The following is a 25,674-nucleotide window of genomic DNA, read 5'->3' on the forward strand; positions in this document are numbered from 1 at the left end:
TTAGCCCTCTGGCTAAGTCACATCTACTCTGGACCCCTTCTGGAAAGAAAAGTCCAAACTGTTCTGTTGATAAATTGGTTACTCAGTAGCTTTGACCACACTTTTGTTTGGTATGAAAGATACTCAAGAGACCAAACAACCAGTCAGTCAAGTTTATTGCTAAAGTAAATAATAGCATAGTACAGGAAGAAAACCTCATACAACACCAGTTTTCGAGAAGCTGTCTCATGCAGTGTTATCATTCACCTTCCACAGAAGATATAATTACAGAGTTACACGTTTCAGCTGGTATATTTATTGGATGATTTTTCAGTTACAAAATCTACACATCACTAAAAATCAAACCCACCAGTTTCACCCCATGGCTTAACTTCTTTTCTGTATCCTTCCCATATCTTTGTTTGGATACCAGCACAGTCGGTATTGGTCCAGAAGGTACCTCCCCAGCTTGTACCAGGGCACAATTAATGTACTTTGTCTTTGCAAATTTTCTATTTTCTAAGCCAAGGCCGCGTTAAATATATAAAGATAGATAGACATATAGATAGATATACATACACACCACAATATAGTGTGTTATACTTGATATTGTGTCGTAATACATATTAATTGGTGTGTATATACAGCCTGATCATGTGATATATCAATATATTATCCTGTCATATATTGATGAATTCTCAGCCCCTCTGGACTACCTTTTAAATGCTCTCCTGGCTCTGGATATGAGCCCTGACTCCCAGGCTTCTTCCCACATCCTCAGCTCCTCATCCACCCCTTCGTCAAACCCCACCTTGTTCCCTGGAGTTCTTCTTGCAACTGGTTTTCCTCAGCCCTTTCCCAGGCCCAGGCATTCCATGCTGTCACCTGACCCAATATCCCTGCTCATCTCTAAGACACGCTTAATTATGGCAAAAGTGGGGCTGATTGAACATGGCTGCTAACTCCAGGCGTCTTGGCCCTTAATGGGCAGCTACTCTGTTAAATGAATAAAAGGAATTACAGAGGAGAATGACCTGCCTGAGGTAACATATAATTATGTTGACCGAGCAGGAGTTTCTGGATACCTGCTTCTTGTCCTGTTGTCTTAAACACAATATGATCCTACCTTCTTCCTCCTGAAAGCTGGATGGGGTCTCCTTTAGTTATCCCATCACTGCCCTTCTGTAGTGGCTAAGAACATGTGAGACATTTTGTGTGGTGCAGGACTGGGCGTGTTTCACTGAGCTCTCATCCCCACTTTACCAGTTTGAGGAGCCACTGACTGGTCCCCAGAGTCCAGTCCTAGGTGGCCACATGCCATGCCTAACGCTGATACAGCACTGCTCCTACCCAATTCCTTGGTTCTCTAGCACGTGGCTGCAGAAGGAGTAGTGTTCTCTAACCGCTACATGTTAGGTACCAAGCCGGACAGAGAATGTGTCCTAACTCTTTCTCTCTCCTATTCCAGAGGCTCAGAAGAAAGGCTTGTGAATCAGGTATTGGATAATCCCTGGGCAAAAGTGTTTTGTGTTTTCACATTATAATTAGATAGACAATTTCCCTCCTCTGTGCTGTATGATCTTTAATCACCTCTGTGTGCATTTCCCACTCCCTCAACATAGAATATACAGCACAATGCAGCATCTAAGTCTCTGTGACATTCTCAGCAATGAGAGTGAGTGTAGTGTTACGGGAAGGAGGATGTACAGCATTAGCTAAAGCCACACACAGGGCAGGCTAGGGCTGGGCAAGCTTCTTCCCAAGATGGTCTATGAATAACCTTAAGTCTTGAAACAGTGCTAATTCCTTTTCTGGATTCCCTCCCATCTCTACAAATGTACCTTGCTCCTGTTCAGAACGATGTGTGGCCTAAAACCAAGTTAAAACTGGGATCTATCACTTTAATTCTCAGGTTTCAGAGTAGCAGCCATGTTAGTCAGTATTCGCAAAAAGAAGAGGAGTACTTGTGGCACCATTAGACTAACAAATTTATGAGCATAACTTTTGTGAGTTACAGCTCACCCTCAGCAGATGCTTCAGTGGAAAATATAGTTGGGGATTTATATACATAGAGACCATGAAACAATGGGTGGTTACCATACCCACTGTAACCAGAGTGGTCCACTTAAGGTGAGCTATTACCACAGGAGAGCGTGAGCGGTGGACGAACCTTTTGTAGTGATAATCAAGGTGGCCATTTCCAGCACGTACAGCAACGTCTGAGAACGGCGGGGGGGGATAAACATGGGGAAAGTTTTTTGTAATGAGCCTCCACTCCCATCTCATTCAAGCCTAAGTTAATTGTATCCAGTTTGCAACATTATTAATTGTCGAGAGATCTTGTCGGTGTTTGTCTCTGTCTGAGGGGTTGGAGCAATGCGGTTATATCGTAGCGCTTGGCTGTAGACAATGATCGTGTGGTATATCTGGATGAAAGCTAGAGGCATGTAGGTAGAATAGTGGTCAGTAGGTTTCCGATATAGGGTGTTGTTTATGTGACCATCGCTTATTTAGCACCCGGTATGGTCCAGGAAGTGGATCTCTTGGTGGGACTGGTCCAGCTGAGTTGATGGTGGGAGGAAATTGTTGAAATCATGGTGGAATTCCTCAAGGCTTCTTTTCCATGGGTCCAGATGATGAAGATGTACATCAATGTAGCGCAAGTAGAGTAGGGGCATTAGGGATGAAAGCTGAGGAAGCGTTTTCTAATTCAGCCATAAAATGTTGGCCTACTGTGGGGCCATGCGGGTACCCATCGCAGTGCCCTGATTTGAAGGTATACATTGTCCCAAATGTGAAATAGTTATGGGTGGGCAAAGTCACAAAGTTCAGCCACCAGGTTTAGCCGTGACAGTATCGGGGATACTGTTCTGACGGCTTGTAGTCCATCTTTGTGTGGAATGTTGGTGTAGAGGCTTCTACATCCATAGTGGCTAGGATTGTGTATTTTAGGAAGATCACCAATTGGACTGTAGTGTTCCCTCAGGAAATCGGTGGTGTCCTCGAGGATAGCTGGGAGTACTGGTAGCATAGGACCTGAGTAGGGAGTCACATAGCCAGACATCCTGCTGTTAAGGGTGCCAATGCCTGAGATGATGTGGCAATCAAGGATTTCCAGATTTCAGGATTTCCCTGAAAAAAAGCACAAGAACAAAACCGCACAAGACACAACCCCTGGAACCCTGACCTGGGGTATTCTATCTGCTACCAAGATCCATAAACCGGAATCCTGGACAACACCTACAGATCTCTATCAAGCACTTCTTACAACTACAATACCTACCTGCTGAAGTGAGAATAGATTGACGAGCCAGCAAGATACCCAGATCACCTATACAGGACAGGCCCAACAAAGATGACAGAACGCCACTAGCCACACCTTCAGCCCCAACTAAACCTCTCCAATGCAATCATCAAGGATCTACAACCCATCCTAAGGACGACCCATCACCTCACAGATCTTTGGGAGACAGCCAGTCCTTGCTTACAGACAGCCCCCAACCTGAAGCCAAATACTCACATCACCCACAACCCCAACACAACAACCACTACCCAGAACCTATCCTTGCAACAAACCCATTGCCAACTGTGGCCCATATCTTTTCAGGGGACACCATCATAGGGCCTAATCACATCACGCAATATCAGAGGCTCGTTCACCTGCACATCTACCAATATGATATATGCCATCATGTGGCCAGCAATGCCCCTCTGCCATGTACATTGGTCAATCTGGACAGTCTCATAGTAAAAGATAATGGACACAAATCAGACGTCAAGAATTATTCAAACACCATTTGGAGAACACTTCAATCTCTCTGGTCACTCGATTACCGACCTAAAGTGGCAATACTTCACAACAACAAACTTTAAAACGACTCCAATGGAGACTGCTGAATTGGAATAATTTTCAAACTGGATACAATTAATTTAGGCTTGAATAGAGACTGGATGGGTCATTCCAGAAAGTAAAACTTTTCCCCATTTTATCCCCCTCCCCCAGCCCCCACTGTTCCTCAGATGTTCTTGTCAACTGCTGGAATGGAACACCTTGATTATCACTACAAAAGGTTTCCCCCCCGCCCCCGCTCTCCTGTTGGTATAGCTCACCTTAAGTGATCACTCTGGTTTACAGTGTGTATGGTAACAACCATTGTTTTTTCATTGTTTCTCCTATGTAATAAAATCTCCCCACTGTATTTTCCACTGTATGCATCCGTGAAGTGACGCTATAGCTCATGAAAGTTTATGCTCAAAAATTTTTCAGTCTCTAAGGTGCCACAAGTATTCCTTTTCTTTTTTTAAATTCTCAGAGAGTTTCCTCTACCAGCTTAGAGGCAGTGGGCTCTGTATGGATTGGGATTGTATCATCTGGGTCTTTCAGCACTCAGTGTGCAGACAGCTAGAGCAAAGCGGGGGTCTCTCTGCTAGTAATGAGCAGCCTGCTTTTCGTCTTTTTTTGTGTGTTATCCTGAATGTAAAAATAAGTTAGTATTAACTGGCAGCAGAGTATTTTTTGTTTTTCCTCATCTTCTCTGCTCCTATCTTCTCTGCTTGTATACAGTGAAACGTAGCAGAGAAATGGATCCCATTCTCATCACCAGTTTTCTCCTGCCTGCAGGCAGGACATAAAACCCCATAGAATTTAAAGTGATAAATCACAGTTTTAACATGATTTTCAATGCGCCACAAACAACTTTCCCTGTTAGTTCATTCCTGGGTTCCCCTCTCTCCCTCCCAGCTCTGCCAAGGAACCTTAACCCCGACTTCTGATGTCTCCAGGCCCAGAGCACTAAAGAGAGACTACGAATCATACCTAACTCTGCATTGACTTTTGTGAAATGCTCTATGCAGAGATGCACTAAAGTCACTTTTCACAAGTGAATCAAGACATTCAATGTGAAACCTAAAGGTGAGTGGTAAGTTCAGGAACCCTCAGAAGCACTCAATAGCCAAGCACCTTCAAACAAGCCCTTGTAGTTTCACAATGATACAGTGTTGTTGTAGCCGCGTTGGTCCTAGGATATGAGAAAGACAAGGTGAGTGATGTAAAATCTTTTAGAGCTCTGTGGAGCTTGAAAGCCTTTCTCTGTCACCAACAGAAGTCGGTCCAAGAATGATATTTCCTTACTCACCTTGCGTCTCTCATAATGTTACAGATCAGTCCCATAAAGGACACAGAGCACATTGCAGACACACAGTGCTCTTTCTTCATGTTACATATGGTGCCCCTGCTCTTGTTCATTAACAACAATAAATAGGATTCACAAAATTATTTAGGTGTCTAACTCTTATTGATTTTAACGGGAGCTAGGCACCTATATACCTCTGTGAACCTCACCCAACGTATCTTTGGTTCTGAGATACATGGTTCTGATGAAGTGGGTATTCACCCACAAAAGCTTATTCTCCAGTATGTCCGTTAGTCTATAAGGTGCCACAGGACTCTTTGCCGCTTTAATATCTAGTCATTTATTGTCTTCTAAACTAAAGAGTAATAGAGATGTTATAACATTCTCAGTAGGCACCATATTGTCACCTACACGCTAATGCATCCAAAATCCTGTGGTAGGGCCCTTGTGTTGTAATTATTGTGCATTGTTCACAGACCTCCATATTACTGTGTGAGCTTCAGTTTTTTGTGGTTTCTACAGGTTTTCTCCTTAAACCAACAGTTAGTTGCACTGTGAGACTGTTTTCCAAATGAAAGCACCCAGTCTGTGTGTTAGCACTGTCTGTGCTGTGCTTCCACTTGACTGCCAGTTTGTTTACTGCGCAGATCACATGATGTGGTTGCAGCTCCATGATGTCTTCAGTAGCAATTTCCATTGATACAGCAAGTTCTAGCACATGTTATAAGGTCCAATCAGCCTCAGTCAATAATTTGTTTTGGATTCCTTCATTTTGCTTATTACACAATTACATCATTTAAATTCTCCCAAAACTGGCCATATTCTGTTAATATTCTTAAATTAGCCACAGATTCAGGGATTGTTTCATTTTCTTTTTAATTTCATTTATAAAATCAGAAACGCTCTGCAATTGCCAGTGTCTTTGGCGAGAGGTGATTTTGGTGAATTTCCACAATCTCAGCAAATGCTCTGTCTGCTGGTTCAACAGGAGCTGTCAAGCTGCACGGCATGGTGTAGGCTTTAGTCCTCATTACACTCAGTAAAATTGACACCTTTTGCTCAACACTGATACCATTAGCTATTATACTGTGTTCCAGTCTCTCATCACAGCTCAATGGAGGGCTGACCCACTTATCAAACAAGTCAATTTTCCCCAAACAGCGAGATTTTTATAAACTTTTTTTTTTTGAATGATCAGTTTTCTCACGGTCCAAGTGGCTTCAGTTTCCTTTTAGTTTAGGACTCTGCAGTTATTCTCTGTTCCACTGTACTCTGGGATTGGGCTTTCCTCCTGGTTACCTATCATTATGTCATCTGTTTGTTAAAAGCCAAAACAATATGAAGAAACAACACAGGCTCCAAATATTCCAAATAAACAATTTATTCCAAAGAAATGAGTTTTCTAAATATACACAAGCTTGCATGGCCTACATTCATACATATTGCTGTGCTGACAGGTTTCCATCAGCTTCCAATTCAGAGACTAAGGTGAACACAAACAGAGAGTTCATAGATGATTTAAAGGGATATTACTCTATGTACTACAGAACTGCAAAATAAAAATACTTAGAATTTTAAAAAGGCTTTTGGTCATCATTGGTCACAGTTTCCTGAAAGCTCAGGAAACTTTTTTGGGCCTCATATGTGGCTCTCAGGGAGTCATCAGGTCTGTTCCATCCTTCACTCATACCTCAGTCTCAAGCAGAGACCACAACAAGAAAATATGGTGGTGATGCTGGGAATGTGGGGAGCTGCATTATTTCTGCCTGGAGCTGCTGTCTTCCCTGCTATGAGAGAGATGAAAATGGGCTACAGCAGCAAGGGAGTTGTCTTGAGGATGTTCGCCACTTCTTTTCATAGTTTCAGTCCCCCACTTCCTGATTGTTAACTTTGTTTACTGCTTAAATGAAAATTAAGGCAAACTTACACTCCTTTCTTCAAGACAGGTCTGTTTGACCAGTCTGGTACTACATGAGTTTTGAACACACACTCTTCACATCCTACTGGGAAATCTTAGAACTTCACATGCAGTGTTGCCACACATATTTTATCAGGGTAAAACTGACCAGCAAATTCTGTGTTTTTAAATGATACCTTACAAGGCAGACCTTGTATAAAGATTATTACCATAGTGTGTAGGGTGTGAATACAGGAGCGTATTCTGTCATAGAGTTTAAGATCCTTCTCTGCAACAGCAACAGCTCCTCCAGGGGTAAAACCGGTCCCAGTACCAACTAACCCCAGCGTCCAAACGTGGTGCTAAGGGGCACTGTGCTGCAGGGAATGGAGTGAATGACTCAGTAAGGTTTGCCATTCCCTCTGAGCACTGACCCTGGTGCAGTCTTTGGGGCAATGTGCTGCAGAAGGTGTTGCCTTTTCATGAAACTTGTCCTCACCACTTCGGGAATTTAGGAGTGTGCCCTGTGAAATAAGTGCAGAGATACAGACAGGGTCAGCATGCTGCACCTTCTGACTTAAATTGAAGTGTAGTGTTGCAGTGTGGCTTTTCAGCATGCATTGGATTTCCACTCCAGAAGCGGTTGCACTTGAGCAGTGGATGATCTTTAAATATGCAATGCTTCACATTGGTAAAGGCCTTTTTGATTCTTAAGGCTAACGTGTTACAGATATGTAAAAATATTGATCGATTGATTGATTCATCAACTCCGTCATCTTACCACTTGTCAAGATGAAAATTCCAGCATCATGATATAAAGAAGTCATTTAGACCAACCACCAGAGCAGGCTGGACACACACTTTCCCAGTGGGTTACAGAGTTATTTATTAATCAGCAGTAGAGTGTTGGTTATCAAAAATCTATTTTTTTCTCTCTCTCTGTCTGCAGCTGTTGCCCCAGTGTTCATTGATGTGCTGGGTCCACAGGGTCAGGGGATCGGGCTGGCCTGCAGGTCCACAGGGTGGTTCCCCAAACCTGAACTCCAGTGGGTTGGAAACAAGGGGCAGAATCTGGTGCTGGAATCCAAGATTTGAATGACTCAGGACAATGAAAGTCTATATAATGTTCTGGGCCATGTCACTGTCCCAGGAGGAGAGGCCCCAGCAGAGATTATCTGCATAGTACAGAATGATCTACTGAAGACAGAGCGACAATCTGCCATTCATCTCACAGGTGAGTCATTCCCATCCCATAAGGTAGAGGGGTATAAAAGAGAGGAGGGTCCTACCTCATTTGGAACTTGCACCTCAGTTACTCTCTATTTCAGGTAGCTTAGGAAGAAAAACTATGGACAATTTGCTCCTTTTTGTTGGTGGTGCAGGTTTCTGTAATGTGGATACCTAATCTGTAAGAACTGGACTAAGATCCACCAACTAAATGCACAAAGAGGCCACTAAAGAGCCATCCAGTGGTAGTAACCTTAGTTCACTACAGCACTTGGCTTCATTGAAGATGGCTACTGAGAGTTGAAAGGCTCCATATCCTATTCTTTGACCCCCCTGGAACAAGTGCTCTAGATATATAAGACTCCTCTCTATAGTCTTTGGCATCATCCATGCCACTTATTTCCCAGATTGTTCATAAAATTCTACTTCTGTTGCTCTTGCTGAACAGTGTCAAGACCAACAGTAGCAGCTGAGAATGGGAGAGCTTTTTGGGGACCAGAAAAGGTCTCACCGGGATCCCTATTGGGCACTCTTTGTGGGGCTGGATCTGAGAAGTAAGGGATGGAAAACAGAATTAGACCCCATCTCATCCTTCCACTGCGGCCAGTGCAGGATGGTCTCCAATAGTGTTTTTTTCCAGGGATTGTCCAGTGAATTTCATTATTTCTCCAGTCATAGGGGCTGTACTATCACTTTTCTTGCGAGACTCTTCCAGGTTCCCCTCCCTATGCCAGCATAGTCATGTCTCTAAACTTTGTTAAAGCATGCACAATGTCCAATCGGAAATGAGATTGGATCTCTTCCCCAAAATCAGGTAGAGCTCAGAATGTACTCATTGTCTCACACACTCACTGTGAGTGTAATAGTTCTGGACAATAAAAAAGATTATGTTACTCTCTACCAGACATGAGTGTCCCTAGAAGCCAGGGGGAGACTCTTTAGCCAAACTCCATTTTATATGTTTAGTTTTTTCTTTTATTAACATAAAACCAGTAGATATTCATCATTCTTTCCACTGTCTGCAGGAATCTGTAACACAGATTATTGGTGGAGTTGTGACCAACTCCACTGTAATAATCAGTTGTTGCCATGTTTCTGCAGCTTTGGAAAGACATTTCTGGGGCCTGCAGCGGGGGCTGTGGCATAAGGTTATGTCTACATTGGAAGTTGGAGGTGTGATTAATGTTCACATAGACATATCTGTACTAGCTCTGCACAAGCAGTGCTAAGAACAGCAATGTAGCCAGGGTAGCAATTACAGCACCTGAGGCTAGCCACCCAAGTTCCAACCCATCCAGATCCCCTGTGTACATACTCAGAGCAGCTGGTACGAGCAGCCATGCATGCTGGTATTTTTAGCACACTAGCTCAAGCAGAGCTGGAGCAGACACATCTACATGATCTGGGAATCATAGAGTCCTTTTGTTCCAAGCAGTAACACTGGCTGGGCTCTGAATTCCACAGGCAAGAGGCCCAGCCCATTCATTAAGATTGAGTGGGGAAAAATTCTCAGTCAAGACATTTTTCATTCTCAAGTTCCTGGTGGAATTGATCATTACAACACCCAGTGAGCCTGCGGGTGTTGGCCAGTGGGCACAGAAGTCTGTTGGTGACCTGCAGTCATGAGAAACATCTCACCAGAACAAAATCTTGTTTGTTTTAACTCATGATGTGTTGGATCCTCAGGCTTAAATATTCCCAAAGCCCATTTGCACCTTTATCTAGGTCTGGAGTTATCCTTTGGAGAGAGGATTCCTTTTCTCTATGTTTGGCTTTCCACACACAAACAGCAAAATGTAACTTTTTAAATTTCAGATAGCAGAAAGCACCTGATAAATGAAGGAGAAATTTAAGTCTCCCTTACAGATTGCAGAGTGTGTCACTCACTCTGCGATAGACATAGCATCATAGCATCATAGAAATATAGGGCTGGAAGGTACCTTGAGAAGTCAAGTACAGCCCCTACACTGATTCAGGACCAAGTAAATCTAGACCATCCCTGAGAGGTGTTTATCCAACTTGTTTGTAAACTCAAATTCAATTTGTGATCCACTATAATCCCCAGACCCTTTTCAGCAGTACTGCCACCAAGCCAATTATTTCCCATTTTATAGTTGTGCATTTAATTTTTTTCTTCCTAAGTGAAGCAACTTGCATTTATCTTAATTGAATTTCATCTTCTTGAATTCAGAGAAATTCTCCAGTTTGTCAAGGTTGTTTTGAACACTAATCTTGTCCTCCCAAGTGCTTGCAACTACTCTGGGCATCTGCAAATATTATAAGCATATTCTTCACTCTGTTAACCAAGTCATTAATGAAAATATTGAATAGTACCAGATCCAGGACTAACCCTCTGGTACCCCACTAGATATGATCTCCCCGGTTGACAGTGAATCATTGATAACTACTCTTGGAATACAGTCTTTCAACCAGTTGTGCTCTCACCTTATAGTAATTTCACATAGGCCACATTTTGCTAGTTTGCTTTATGAGACTATCGTGTGGGGCTGTGTCAAATTCCTTATTAAATCAAGATATATCACACCTACTGCTTCCCCCTATCCACAGGCTATTTATACTCACTAATAGCACGGCCTCTTTCCACGTAAAAGTGGAACAGAGAAAGATAATGTTCTTAAGTTTTTGAGGTGTCTAAAGATGCAGATAGATGTTCACTAGGATTTTCAGAAAGCATCTATCTATCTAGGCACTTTTGAAAATATCACTAGATTTCTCTCTGCATCTTTAGTCACCCTTATGCCTTTAAAAATCTAGCTCAAAGAAAACACCATCAGAGCTTCTTCCCTGCATACAGCATAATCCTTAGGAATTGCTAGAGATCACTGAGCCATGACTGTACAGTCAAATAAGGTGGAAATCTCATTCCTCCAGCTCTGGGATGGGACCATATTCCTTATACACTGTTATATCTTTGCTTCACAGATGACATTTTCCCACGTACTTCTCCCTGGCTGGCTGCATTCTGGGTATCTTTTATGCTACTTCTTCTTACTAATGGAGCCTGGGCATTTCATGGATATAAAGGTGATGGGAATCTGTTATTCATTTTTTTAAAAAATCCCAGGCCCCGGGTGTTAGACTAAGGACATAGGACTGGCTGTCTTACAATTCACATAGTTTACAATGATTTTGTTTCAGAAAACAATCGCTCAAAAGATTCATTTGTGAAAACTAAAGATACCAGATTTAGAGAGAATAATTATCAGGAAAAAATGGCAAAGAATTATTAGCATTGTGTATGTATATAAAATGGGGAGAATATATATATATATATATATATATATATATATATATACAATTGTTCTCCCCAACACCATCTTTCTTATCCCTCTTGTCTTATGTTGTAAACTGTAAGCTCTATGCAACAAAGACTTGATTTTGATATATGTTTGTATGGGACAGAACATACTACAGACCCAGTCCTTTGCCTTTCAGAATGTCTGTTATTAAATCTACCCCAGGGGAGCTCCCTTCCATCTAGGTAATTTTGCGCAGCCCTAGTCTGATACTGATGAATGTGGAGATTGTCTCAGACTTATGGCCTTTGGAGGAGTGGGACTAGGAGGATGGTGAAGCACTGGGATGGGTAAGCTAGGGAGGTGGTGGAATCTCCATCCTTAGAGGTTTTTAAGGCCCAGCTTGACAAAGCCCTGGCTGGGATGATTTAGTTGTGGATAGGTCCTGCTTTGAGCAGGGGGTTGGAATGATCTTCTGAGGTCCCTTCCAACCCTAAACTTCTATGAGTCTATGATTCCTTCAGGTTTAACTGGCTGGGGTTTCAATACTAGCTCTGGGGAGGTCTGGCTCTTTTGCCACATTTATTTTTAGAAACTCAGCAGTTCCATTTCCAGGAGAAATATAGTGATCCGCAAGAAATGGTCCATCTGGCCATGTATGGATTACTGAATCTTGGACTTTGGTAGTTGAAAATCTCATGTTATTTTATTGACCATATTCCCTGTGACTTCAGACAGCTTTTGTATTACCAATGATATGTTTAATTCTTAATCTTATAGAGAAGCAAAAGGTTTCTCAGAAGAAATGCTGTGAAGCGGACACTCTATTATCTCTAGGTATGTCCCTTGTATTATTATTATTATTAGTAGCAGTATTACTATTATTATTATTTTGTTCTTTCTGTAGAACTGTGTGAGTGGTGGGGTGGATTAAGGTATTGAATGGAACAGGGCTGTCTAATGAATTGCTGCCTCACTCCCCATTGTTATTACCCACACTGATTATGATAGCTTTACAAACGTGTACTTTGCAGGGGAAACCTAGCAGTCAATGCTTCTGTTTCCTTGCTGGGTTGAGCTAGGAGCTCGTCTTTGTGGTGATGATTCTGGTTCTAATTCTGCAGGCTTTACTCACACTGCACTGTACCTCACTGTCTCCTGGATTTCAATGGGACTGTTCATGGAGCAACATAGCATTCAAAATGAGTAAAGGCTGCAGGATCTGGCCTTCCATTCTGAGTAGTTTTATCAATGATTAAGATTCAGTGCTGACCCAAGAAAGCCTCTTCTGGCAAGTCCCCTGGTGGATTAAAAACAGAACCAGGCACTGGGGAATTTATCACAAGATCTCAGGAATCCAGTGTGGGCTCTGTGTGAGCTGATAAATCCCTGCTCCCCAGATTTTCAGTTGCAGAAAGGTATTTTGAGTTTCAGCAGATTTGAGGACAGCAAAATAACATTTATTCTGTCTGATTTTATTTATGGTTTGTTGTATGTTAGCCGGTGAGATATTGTTAGTAGAAAATCAAAAAGGTTGTGGTGTGTGAGAAGGCTGGGGCATAAAACTTAAACTGGTTAAGTAACTTAAATTAACCTTTTACCTATACTAGATTTTTGTTGCCCTTGATACCCTGTCATTAGCTAATGCTCAGGCTGGGGATTTATTGAAATTGTATAAGCTTAATTATCAAGTATTGAATTGGGAGAATTACAATTAAGAGAATTGTAAGCAGTTCCACCCACCCCCATATCACCTCCGGGCATCAGAACATGGCATTGCAAGCGTCTTCACCTCCAGCACCCCTGTTGATTGCTTCTTCAGCCCCACTTCTGTGCACAGCTTAGCCCTCTGGCTAAGTCACATCTACTCTGGACCCCTTCTGGATAAGAAAAGTCCAAAACTGTTCTGTTGATAAATTGTATACTCAGTAGCTTGACCACACTTTTGTTTGGTATGAAATATACTCAAGAGACCAAACAACCAAGGTCAGTCAAGTTTATTGCTAAAGTAAATAATAGCATAGTACAGGAAGAAAACCTCAATACAACACCAGTTTTCGAGAAGCTGTCTCATGCAGTGTTATACATTCACCTTCCACAGAAGATATAATTACAGAGTTACACGTTTCAGCTGGTAGTATTTATTGGATGATTTTATAAGTTACAAAAATCAGTACACATCACTAAAATCAAAACCCACCAGTTCACCCCAGTGGCTTAACTTCTTGTTCTGTACCTTCCCATATCTTTGTTTGGATACCAGCATTCCAGGTATTGGTCCATGAAGGTACCTCCCCAGCTTGTACCAGGGCACAACATTAATGTACTTTGTCTTTGACAAATTTTCTATTTTCTAATGCCAAGGCCGCGTTAAATATATAAAGATGGATAGACAGATAGATAGATATACATACACACACAATATAGTGATGTTATATTGATATTGTGTGCTTAATACATATTAATATATTTGGTGTGTATAATACATACTGATCATGTGATATATCAATATATTATCCTGTCATATATTGATGAACATTTCTCAGCCCCTCTGGACTACCTTTTAAATCTCTCTGGCTCTGGGATAGAGCCCTGACTCCCAGGCTTCTTCCCACAGTCTCAGCTCCTCATCCAGCCCCTTCGTCAAGACCCCAACCTTGTTCCCTGGAGTTCTTCTTGCAAACTGGGTTTTCTCAGCCCTTTCCCAAGGCCCAGGCATTCCAGGCTGTCACCTGACCTCAATTATCCCTGCTCTCTCTAAGACACGCTTAATTATGGCAAAAGTGGGGCTGATTGAACATGGCTGGCTAACTCCAGGCGTCTTGGCCCTTAAGGGGCAGGCTACTCTGTTAAATGAATAAAAGGAATTACAGAGGAAGAATGAACCTGCCTGAGGTAACATAGTAATTATGTGGCAGAGCAGGGAGTTCTGGATACCTGGCTTCTTGTCCTGTTGTCTTAACACAATAATGATCCTACCTCTTCCTCCTGAAAGCTGGATGGGTCTCCTTTAGTTATCCCATCACTGCCCTTCTGTAAGTGGCTAAGAAGCAGTGTGAGACATTTTGTGTGGTGCAGGACTGGGCGTGTGGTTTTCACTGAGCTCTCAGTCCCCACTTTACCAGTTTGAGGAGCCACTGACTGGTCCCAAGAGTCCAGTCTAGGTGGCCAGCATGGCCATGCCTAACGCTGATACAGCACTGCTCCTACCCAAATTCCTGGTTCCTGCACTGTGGCTGGCAGAGGGAGTATTGTTCTCTAACCGCTACAGGTATGTAGTACAAAGCATGACAGAGAATGTGTCTAACTCTTTTCTCTCTCCTATTCCAGAGGCTCAGAAGAAGGACTTGGAATCAGGTATTTGGATAAATCCCCTGGCAAAATTGTGTCTGTGTTTTCACATTATAATTAGATAGACAATTTCCCTCCTCTGTGCGTATGATCTTTAATCACCTCTGTGTGCATTTCCCACTCCCTCAGACATAGGAATATACAGCAGAACATGCAGCATCTAAGTCTTCTGTGACATTCTCAGCAATGAGGAGTGAGTGTAGTGTTTACGGGAAGGAGGGATGTACAGCATTAGCTAAAGCCACACACAGGGCAGGCTAGGGCTGGGCAAGCTTCTTCCAAGATGGTCTATGAATAGACCTTAGTCTTGAAACAGTGCTATTCCTTTTCTGGATATCCCTCCCATCTCTACAAATGTACCTTGCTCCTGTTCAGAAAGATGGTGTGCCTAAAACCAAGTTAAAACTGGGATCTATCACTTTAAATTCTCAGGTTTCAGAGTAGCAGCCATGTTAGTCAGTATTCGCAAAAAGAAGAGGAGTACTTGTGGCACCTTAGAGACTAACAAATTTATTTGAGCATAAGCTTTTGTGAGTTACAGCTCACCTCATCAGATGCATTCAGTGGAAAATACAGTGGGGAGATTTATATACATAGAGAACATGAAACAATGGGTGTTACCATACCCACTGTAACCAGAGTGGTCACTTAAGGTGAGCTATTACCACAGGAGAGCGGGAGCGGGGGGGAACCTTTTGTAGTGATAATCAAGGTGGGCCATTTCCAGCAGTACACAAGAACGTCTGAGGAACAGTGCGGGGGGGGGGATAAACATGGGGAAATAGTTTTTTGTAATGACCCATCCACTCCCAGTCTCTATTCAAGCCTAAGTTAATTGTATCCAGTTTGCACATTAATTAATTGTAAAGAGATCTTGTAGGTGTTTGTCTCTGTCTGAGGGGTTGGAGCAAATGCGGTTATATCGTAGCGCTTGGCTGTAGACAATGGATCGTGTGGTATGATCTGGATGAAAGCTAGAGGCATGTAGGTAGGAATAGTGGTCAGTAGGTTTCCGATATAGGGTGTTGTTTATGTGACCATCGCTTATTAGCACCGTAGTGTCCAGGAAGTGGATCTCTTGTGTGGACTGGTCCAGGCTGAGGTTGATGGTGGGAAGGAAATTGTTGAAATCATGGTGGAATTCCTCAAGGGCTTCTTTTCCATGGGTCCAGATGATGAAGATGTCATCAATGTAGCGCAAGTAGAGTAGGGGCATTAGGGGATGAAAGCTGAGGAAGCGTTGTTCTAATTCAGCCATAAAAATGTTGGCCTACTGTGGGGCCATGCGGGTACCCATCGCAGTGCCGGTGATTTGAAGGTATACATTGTCCCCAAATGTGAAATAGTTATGGGTGAGGACAAAGTCACAAAGTTCAGCCACCAGGTTAGCCGTGACAGTATCGGGGATACTGTTGCTGACGGCTTGTAGTCCATCTTTGTGTGGAATGTTGGTGTAGAGGGCTTCTACATCCATAGTGGCTAGGATGGTGTTTTTAGGAAGATCACCATTGGACTGTAGTTTCCTCAGGAAATCGGTGGTGTCTCGAGGATAGCTGGGAGTACTGGTAGCATAGGACCTGAGGAGGGAGTCTACATAGCCAGACAATCCTGCTGTTAGGGTGCCAATGCCTGAGATGATGGGGCATCAAGGATTTCCAGGATTTCAGGATTTCCCTGAAAAAGCACAAGAACAAAACCGCACAGACACACCCCTGGAACCCTGACCTGGGGTATTCTATCTGCTACCAAAGATCCATAAACCTGGAAATCCTGGACAAACACCTACAAGATCTCTATCAAGCATTCTTACAACTACAATACCTACCTGCTGAAGTGAAGAAATAGATTGACAGAGCCAGAAGAGTACCCAGAAGTCACCTAGTACAGGACAGGCCCAACAAAGAAGATAACAGAACGCCACTAGCCATCACCTTCAGCCCCAACTAAAACCTCTCCAATGCATCATCAAGGATCTACAACCCATCCTGAAGGACGACCCATCACTCTCACAGATCTTGGGAGACAGGCCAGTCCTTGCTTACAGACAGCCCCCCAACCTGAAGCAAATACTCACAGGCAACCACACACCACACAACAGAACCACTAACCCAGGAACCTATCCTTGCAACAAAGCCCATTGCCAACTGTGTCCACATATCTTTTCAGGGGACACCATCATAGGGCCTAATCACATCAGCGACAATATCAGAGGCTCGTTCACCTGCACATCTACCAATATGATATATGCCATCATGTGCCAGCAATGCCCCTCTGCCATGTACATTGGTCAATCTGGACAGTCTCTATGTAAAAGAATAAATGGACACAAATCAGACGTCAAGAATTATTCAAAAACCAGTTGGAGAACACTTCAATCTCTCTGGTCACTCGATTACAGACCTAAAAGTGGCAATACTTCAACAAAAAAACTTTAAAAACAGACTCCAATGAGAGACTGCTGAATTGGAATTAATTTGCAAACTGGATACAATTAATTTAGGCTTGAATAGAGACTGGATGGGTCATTCCAGAAAGTAAAACTATTTCCCCATGTTTATCCCCTCCCCCCAGCCCCCACTGTTCCTCAGATGTTCTTGTCAACTGCTGGAAATGGCCCACCTTGATTATCACTACAAAAGGTTCCCCCCCGCCCCCGCTCTCCTGTTGGTAATAGCTCACCTTAAGTGATCACTCTGGTTACAGTGTGTATGGTAACAACCATTGTTTCATTTTCTCTATGTATATAAATCTCCCCACTGTATTTTCCACTGTATGCATCCAGTGAAGTGAGCTATAGCTCATGAAAGTTTATGCTCAAATAAATTTGTCAGTCTCTAAGGTGCCACAAGTATTCCTTTTCTTTTTTTAAATTCTCAGAGAGTTTCCTCTACCAGCTTAGAGGCAGTGGGCTCTGTATGGATTGGGGATTGTATCATCTGGGTCTTTCAGCACTCAGTGTGCAGACAGCTAGAGCAAAGCGGGGTCTCTCTGCTATAAGGAGCAGCCTGCTTTGTCTTTGGTTTTGTGTGTTATCCTGAATTGTAAGAAATAAGGTTAGTATTAACTGGCAGCAGGAGTATTTTATGTTTTCCTCTATCTTCTCTGCTTGTATACAGTGAAACGTAGCAGAGAAATGGATCCCATTCTCATCACCAGTTTTCTCCTGCCTGCAGGCAGGACATAAAACCCCATAGAATTTAAAGTGATAAATCACAGTTTTAACATGATTTTCAATGCGCCACAAACAACTTTCCCTGTTAGTTCATTCCTGGGTTCCCCTCTCTCCCTCCCAGCTCTGCCAAGGAACCTTAACCCCGACTTCTGATGTCTCCAGGCCCAGAGCACTAAAGAGACTACGAATCATACCTAACTCTGCATTGACTTTTGTGAAATGCTCTATGCAGAGATGCACTAAAGTCACTTTTCACAAGTGAATCAAGACATTCAATGTGAAACCTAAAGGTGAGTGGTAAGTTCAGGAACCCTCAGAAGCACTCAATAGCCAAGCACCTTCAAACAAGCCCTTGTAGTTTCACAATGATACAGTGTTGTTGTAGCCGCGTTGGTCCTAGGATATGAGAAAGACAAGGTGAGTGATGTAAAATCTTTTAGAGCTCTGTGGAGCTTGAAAGCCTTTCTCTGTCACCAACAGAAGTCGGTCCAAGAATGATATTTCCTTACTCACCTTGCGTCTCTCAAAATGTTACAGATCAGTCCCATAAAGGACACAGAGCACATTGCAGACACACAGTGCTCTTTCTTCATGTTACATATGGTGCCCCTGCTCTTGTTCATTAACAACAACAAATAGGATTCACAAAATTATTTAGGTGTCTAACTCTTATTGATTTTAACGGGAGCTAGGCACCTATATACCTCTGTGAACCTCACCCAACGTATCTTTGGTTCTGAGATACATGGCTCTGTTGTTCAAATTGCTCTAATCCAAATTCCACACATTGAGTTTGTGCTGCGTTTCTTTCTTCTCTTCCCAGAACAGCATGATTGAAGCAAGAGGATTGGTAAGTGCATCTGTTGCCCTATTAGAGAGTCACTGAGCAGAAGTTACCTGCTGCACATGGTGCTGAGTAGCTACAGAAATGTCTGTGCTACAAGCTTTGTGCGCTGATCATGGGACTGAGAGAACAGTGTGAGCCAAATCTGAGAAGGCCAAAGCTAATCCTACCCCAGAATGCATGTTTTCTCCAGCAGACATAGGGTTACCAGCTCTCACACCTAGATGAATAAATGTCACATTGACTTCAGCATGAGATAATCAGTCACATTTTTGTGATGCCATAGAGAAGGGCTGGCTGTGTGTTTCCCTATAGCTATGGGAACCTTTTCCCCATGTGTGAGTATGAGCAAGGGAACAGATTTAGTCTCCTTACTTTCTTGTCAAGACCAGATCCAGAATGAGAGCACCATTCCTTTCCAGGTTAATCTAAACCCTATTCAGCTGTAGCTGAAACACATCATTTTAATGACCTCATTAGAGCTGAATGAATACTTGATTTTTCATTTTAGTGGCCAAACCAAAAATCTGACAAAAACATTGTTTTTGTCAAACTCAAATGCAAGTTTTTCAGTTTTTCTCAGGAAAATGAAAAATAAAAAAAAGATCAATGAAACATTTTGTTCAGCCTGAAACATTGTTTTCTTGGGTTTTTTTTTGGTGTTTGTTTTTGTTTGGGGTATTCATTTTTTGATGTTAATTACCCTTTTTATTTTGTTCTTTTTATATGAATTGAGATAAATTTAAAAATATGAAACATCATTTTCACAAAAACATTTCATTTCAAAAATGTCAAAATACAACATTTTTACTTTTTTGAAAAAAACCCCCACATGTTTTTAGCTAAAACTATTCACCAAATTCCATCCAAATTAGCAAATAGTTTTGCTTGGCCTGAAACTGCCTTTTTCACTGAATAAACTATTTGTCTGAAGAATTTTGCCCAGCTCTAATTATCAGTAGTGGAGGAAAGGAATTTTCTTTAAACATATTTTAACCTTGTGAGGTTCCTTTAAGCTCCTTGATTTTAATGGTGACCAGCTGAGTAAATCCCCAGCATCACACAGAAAATACCAAATCCATCACTGGGAAATGATTGTTATTAGCAGAGACCTCTAATCTCACAGCTGTGAAAGAGTTTTCTCTCTCTCAGTGTCTGACTGGGTCTTCTCTCCTGTTGCTGTGAGAGAATAGAAGAAATATGCTTAAAGAGATCACATGACTTTGGATCAGCACAGCTCTGCCTAATTTATAGGGAATAACACAATCTCTTTCCATTTCAGAGAGACTGACAGTGGAATTAGGTAAGCTGATCTGTTTCTATGTTGCATATCATGGACATGCAAATTCTAATTTGCTCCAGAATGACATCATTTCTCTCCAAATGTCCAGGCAATCCAGCCTCTATAAACATATTCATTTCCCTTCCTTTGTAGATTTCAGGAAGGCTCGAAGCTACATGGGTGAGTGGGACGGCACCGGGAGGTAGCATTGACTTTAGACTGGGGCCAGATGTGTCTGTTGATAAATTGTATAGTCAATTGTTTGAACACACTTTGATTCCTTATTTCATTATGAAATACACTCAAGAGACCAAATAACCAGTGTCAATTAGGTTTATTAATATGGTACAGGAAAAAGATTCTATAAGATACCAATGTCCCAAGAGTGATCCTGTAAAGCATTGTTACATTCACCTGATGCAGAAGGGGTGATTCCCAAAGTTACACCTCAAAAGCCATCCTTTTATACACTATTTGTTTACCAGTAAAAAGGTACCATATGCCTCATTGGAAACTATAATCAATCAATTAGCTTTTATCTTGTATTTCTGGTCCCATGATGCACCCTAATCTTTGTTCTGGGTACATGCATTCCAGGTTCTAAGGGTCATGAAGCCACCTTATAGGTTTATACCAGGATAAATAGGTTTCCGAGGGTTACTCCCTTTCTGTTGCTGTACAGAAACAATTATGTGTCCTGATACTGACAGTTTTCCTATTTAAGCCAAAGCTTACTTCAGCTAATGCAAGGTTTATCAGATACTTAGCATACATTAACAGGATTTTAATAAAGATTCAGGCCAATTTGGGCTACACAACTTTTATATTAATGCTTAATAATAAATATTTTAAATGCATGGAATAATACTGTGAGTAGTATTATCACCACAATATATATGTGTACTAACCAGCATATATTAGTCAATGCTGTGTAATGTACAAAAGTTGTAGCATGTCATTAGAGTATGTGACGGGGGTGAATTGATGGCCAGAACCACCCACTCCCCAAACAGTAGGCACCTGATAGTCCAGTTTTTAAAATACAACATATATTCCAAAATTAGGCATGGAGAGACAAGCTGTATGGGCACCACTATAGGGACAGGCTGGCGAATGTGTGCATTGCAAGACATAAGACAGAAGTCTCATGAATGATCTGTCCTCCATTAAGTACCATTACAAGTTACTTTTGCCCCGGTGAAAGAGGACTGAATTCTGCATTGCAATGTATTGACTTTGCCACAGGTACCATGATCATCCGAATTCATTTACATCACCTTAAATGCTGTGTGACATAGGAGGCCTGTGGTGTACAGGAGGACAGACTGGGTGATCTGGTGGTTCCTTCTGGCCTTAAACTCTGTGACTTTAGTGGTACAGGTAACGCTGGGTGAAAAAATTTGGCTAATAGTAAATGTGCCAAATAACAACACCTTTCAGAACACCAAAACTAATCATGAATTTGGGTCAAATTTGGCAAATAGTTTTTGGTGGAATAAAATTGGATTTTTTTCAAAAAAAAAATTGAAATGGTTCTACCATTTCAAAATGAAACATTCTGAGTTTTCATTTTGAAGTGCTGTTTCACAATTTAGCAATTTAAAATTTATTTTTTTTGTGGGGGAGAGAAACAAAGAAAAAATGAAAAGCCAATTTTTTTCAGATAATAAAAAAACCACTGCTAAAAATTAAACAAAACAAAATGAAAACAAAAAAGAAAAAATGTTTCCGGGTTTTCATTTTGTTTCATTCTTGACAATTTTCAATCTGAAATGATTTGTTCTTGTTGTTTTTGGTTTTGGTTTCATTGAGAAATACTGAGAATATTCAGGTTTGGTTCAAAATGTAGCAAAACAATTTCCCGGTTAACCCTCATACACCAGAATCATTTATTCACTCAGCTTTAAGTATAAGTGCTGTTCTGAGCACAAACTTCTACACTGTGGGAAATTGCACAGGTCCTATCCTTTCTCAGGTCCTTAATGGCCTGCCAGCAGCAAGCCATCTCATCAACCCTCAACATGGAGAACAATTGATCACCAGCCTCTTTATAACAGCCCTTAACATATTTACAGACCTTTTTCAGGTCTTCTTTCTCAAGACTAGACTTGCCCATGTTTTTAACCTTTGCTCTGGTTTCTCTCCCCAGTTCCCATCACTCTGGATCCAGATTGTAAACACCCTGCAGTGAAAGTGTCTGTGGATGGGAGAAGAGTCTGGCATGAACCTGAATCTCCAGAGCAGATCATCATCTCTGGACCCCTCATCGCAGTGGGGAGGGAAGGGTTTGTGGATGGAGGCAGTACTGGGAGGTGGAGGTCGGGGATGAACCAGACTGGGAGCTGGGGGTGCTGAGCGACGACTGTGAGGGACAGAGTGATAGCAGCACAATTAGAGAACCCCCCGTGGAGGGTGCTGGTCCCTGCGGAGATATGAGGGGCTATATCACCCCAGTGAGGCAAACACTAAAATCCGGGAGTGGGATTTATGGCCAACAGTGATTGGGGTTTATCTGGATAGAGAAGCTGGGACAGTTTCATTTTATAATTTTAATGTCTTGGCTGATATTTTTGTGATGCCTCTTCACAATTCAGAGAAAGTATATCCATTCCTCAAGCCTGGTCATGATATGGGGAGAGACAATGGGAAACCCCTCATCATATGCTCCCGCAGAGACTGGGATTTCCCTAAGAAATTATTAATGCAGACTGTTTGTCAGGATAGAGACAATGACCCATATTCCCTGTCATCCTGAGCTGAGAAGATGGGAGAAGAGAAGAAATCAGGGTAGGACCATCCACAACCGAACAAAAGGCCAAAGCAGGGATGGAAGAAATTACTAAATCTCATGGCTTGAAATTCATCCATAGGAAACTCACTCCCAGATTTAACAAAAAATCAACCAAGGGAATGCACATACCCCTTGCATCCATCCCCACAGAGTTGTACCTTAGCAGGCCTATTGTCTGCTGTGAAATCTTTGGAAAATGGATCTTTTTTTAATGTCCCAATCTCCCAAGGATCAGCAAACCCGATAGAGATATTAGCCCCAAACTGATATGTTAGGGAAAACACCACAATGCTCATTGAGCCCAGTGGTCGGGGCACTCACCAGAGAAGGGGGTGATATAGATTCCAGTCCTAGTGCCAATGACCATTCAATTAGTTATACAAAATGGAAAAGCTTCAGCAGGAGAGACTGAGTAAACCCTGTTCCAGAATATTGCATAGCCCACTGGTTAGGGTGCTCACATGAGTTGTGGGAGCACTGGCTTAAAGTCCCTGCTCCACTTAAGGGCTGAGTGGAGAACTGAACCTGGTTCTCCCAGATCGTGGATGAGTGCTGTAACTACTGGGTGTAAGGGGGTGGTGCCTTCTTCCTTTTTTTTTCCTTTTTGTGAGGAAGGCCTAGTCTGTCTTAGGTGCTATGACACAGAGGCTCCTTGGCAAAGGGTCCCTCATTGTTTGCAAACAATTATTACCTCTGACCTGACAAACTCACTGCATCAAACATATCTTGCAGGATATTTGCCCATAAACAGTTACATGTGAGGTATCTACAGAAAGCTTGTAACTTGTCAAGACTCCTAATCATTATGAGATATGTGTACGTGTAATATTTAACTAACAATGTATTTATATTGAAAGTTTGCTTTATGAACTCAAGTAAAACTAGTCACCAGGGGAAAATATGTCTCAGTGATGGCTTATTAGGGCAGCAAGGAGTTGTCACCCCTCCCAGGTTAGGTGCTGATGCAATGCAAGGCTCAGTTGTGTAGCCTTGCTCCATCCCAAGACTTCCAATGGAAAACCATCAATGACAACTACATGCAATCAAAATCACTTGGAAATGAAAAAAGAACATTACAAGAAACAGAGTTTTGCCTTTTCTGTGAATAGAGATAAAACCATGTTTCAGGATAGCAGAATGGGGAGAGGCTCTCTGTATCCATTCAGTGAGGAAACATCTTGAGTAAGGAGGTGTTCTCATAAACAAGGTGTTCCTGGCTTCTCTGAAGTCATCTAATCAGCTCTACAACAGACTGAACTTTGTGGGTTGGGGGGGGGGGGACCTATTACATTATATAAGAAAGATAACTATTAATATGTGTAGTCCCTAGTTGGTATTTTAATATTTTGTTTTGTACTGTAACCATTTGTTCCCATCAAATAAACCTATTTCTGTTTTCTTACGAGTGCTGTGGGTTAAAAAGGAGTGGGGGATTAAGGTAAAACTCAGGTACACTGCCCCTTCGGGAGCAGAGGATCTCAGATTTCTGTGAATGATAGAATCATAGAATCATAGAATATCAGGTTTGGAATCTGATCAACCCCCTGTTCAAAGCAGGACCAATCCCCAACTAAATCATCCCAAACAGGGCTTTGTCAAGCCTGAACTTAAAAACTTCTAAGGAATGAGATTCCACTGACTCCCTAGGTAACCCATTCCAGTGTTTCACCACCCTCCTACTGAAAAAGTTTTTTTCTAATATCCAACCTAAACCTCCCGCACTGCAACTTGAGACCATTACTCCTTGTCCTGTCATCTGCTACCACTGAGAACAGTCTAGATTCATCCTCTTGGGAATCCCCTTTCAGGTAGTTGAAAGCAGCTATCAAATCCCACCTCATTCTTCTCTTCCGCAGACTAAACAATCCCACTTCCCTCAGCCTCTCCTCATAAGTCATGTGTTCCAATCTCCTAATCATTTTTGTTGCCCTCCGCTGGACTCTTTCCAATTTCTCCACATCCTTCTTGTAGTGTGGGGCCCAAAACTGGACACAGTACTCCAGATTAATGGTGAAATCCTAGCGGATCTTAAACATAAAAAAGAAGCTTACAAGAAGTGGAAGCTTGGACATATGACCAGGGAAGAGTATAAAAATATTGCTCGGGCATGTAGGAAACAATCAGGAGGGCCAAATCGCACCTGGAGCTGCAGCTAGCAAGAGATGTCAAGAGTAACAAGAAGGGTTTCTTCAGGTATGTTGGCAACAAGAAGAAAGCCAAGGAAAGTGTGGGCCCCTTACTGAATGAGGGAGGCAAGCTAGTGACAGAGGATGTGGAAAAAGCTAATGTACTCAATGCTTTTTTTGCCTCTGTTTTCACTAACAAGGTCAGCTCCCAGACTGCTGTGCTGGGCAACACAAAATGGGGAAGAGATGGCCAGCCCTCTGTAGAGATAGAGGTGGTTAGGGACTATTTAGAAAAGCTGGACGTGCACAAGTCCATGGGGCCGGACGAATTGCATCCGAGAGTGCTGAAGGAATTGGCGGCTGTGATTGCAGAGCCCTTGGCCATTATCTTTGAAAACTCGTGGCGAACGGGGGAAGTCCCGGATGACTGGAAAAAGGCTAATGTAGTGCCCATCTTTAAAAAAGGGAAGAAGGAGGATCCTGGGAACTACAGGCCGGTCAGCCTCACCTCAGTCCCTGGAAAAATCATGGAGCAGGTCCTCAAAGAATCAATCCTGAAGCACTTAGAGGAGAGGAAAGTGATCAGGAACAGTCAGCATGGATTCACCAAGGGAAG

General features: G+C 42.3%; 1 pseudogene; it reads left to right on the forward strand.

Annotated features, from left to right (window-relative positions):
* The first annotated feature begins 8,710 nt into the window (after window positions 1-8,710).
* On the forward strand, window positions 8,711-22,896 carry LOC119847428 (annotated as a pseudogene).
* Window positions 22,897-25,674: the final 2,778 nt, after the last annotated feature.

This window comes from Dermochelys coriacea, chromosome 23, assembly GCF_009764565.3.
Source record: "Dermochelys coriacea isolate rDerCor1 chromosome 23, rDerCor1.pri.v4, whole genome shotgun sequence".
Lineage (NCBI taxonomy): Eukaryota > Metazoa > Chordata > Testudines > Dermochelyidae > Dermochelys > Dermochelys coriacea.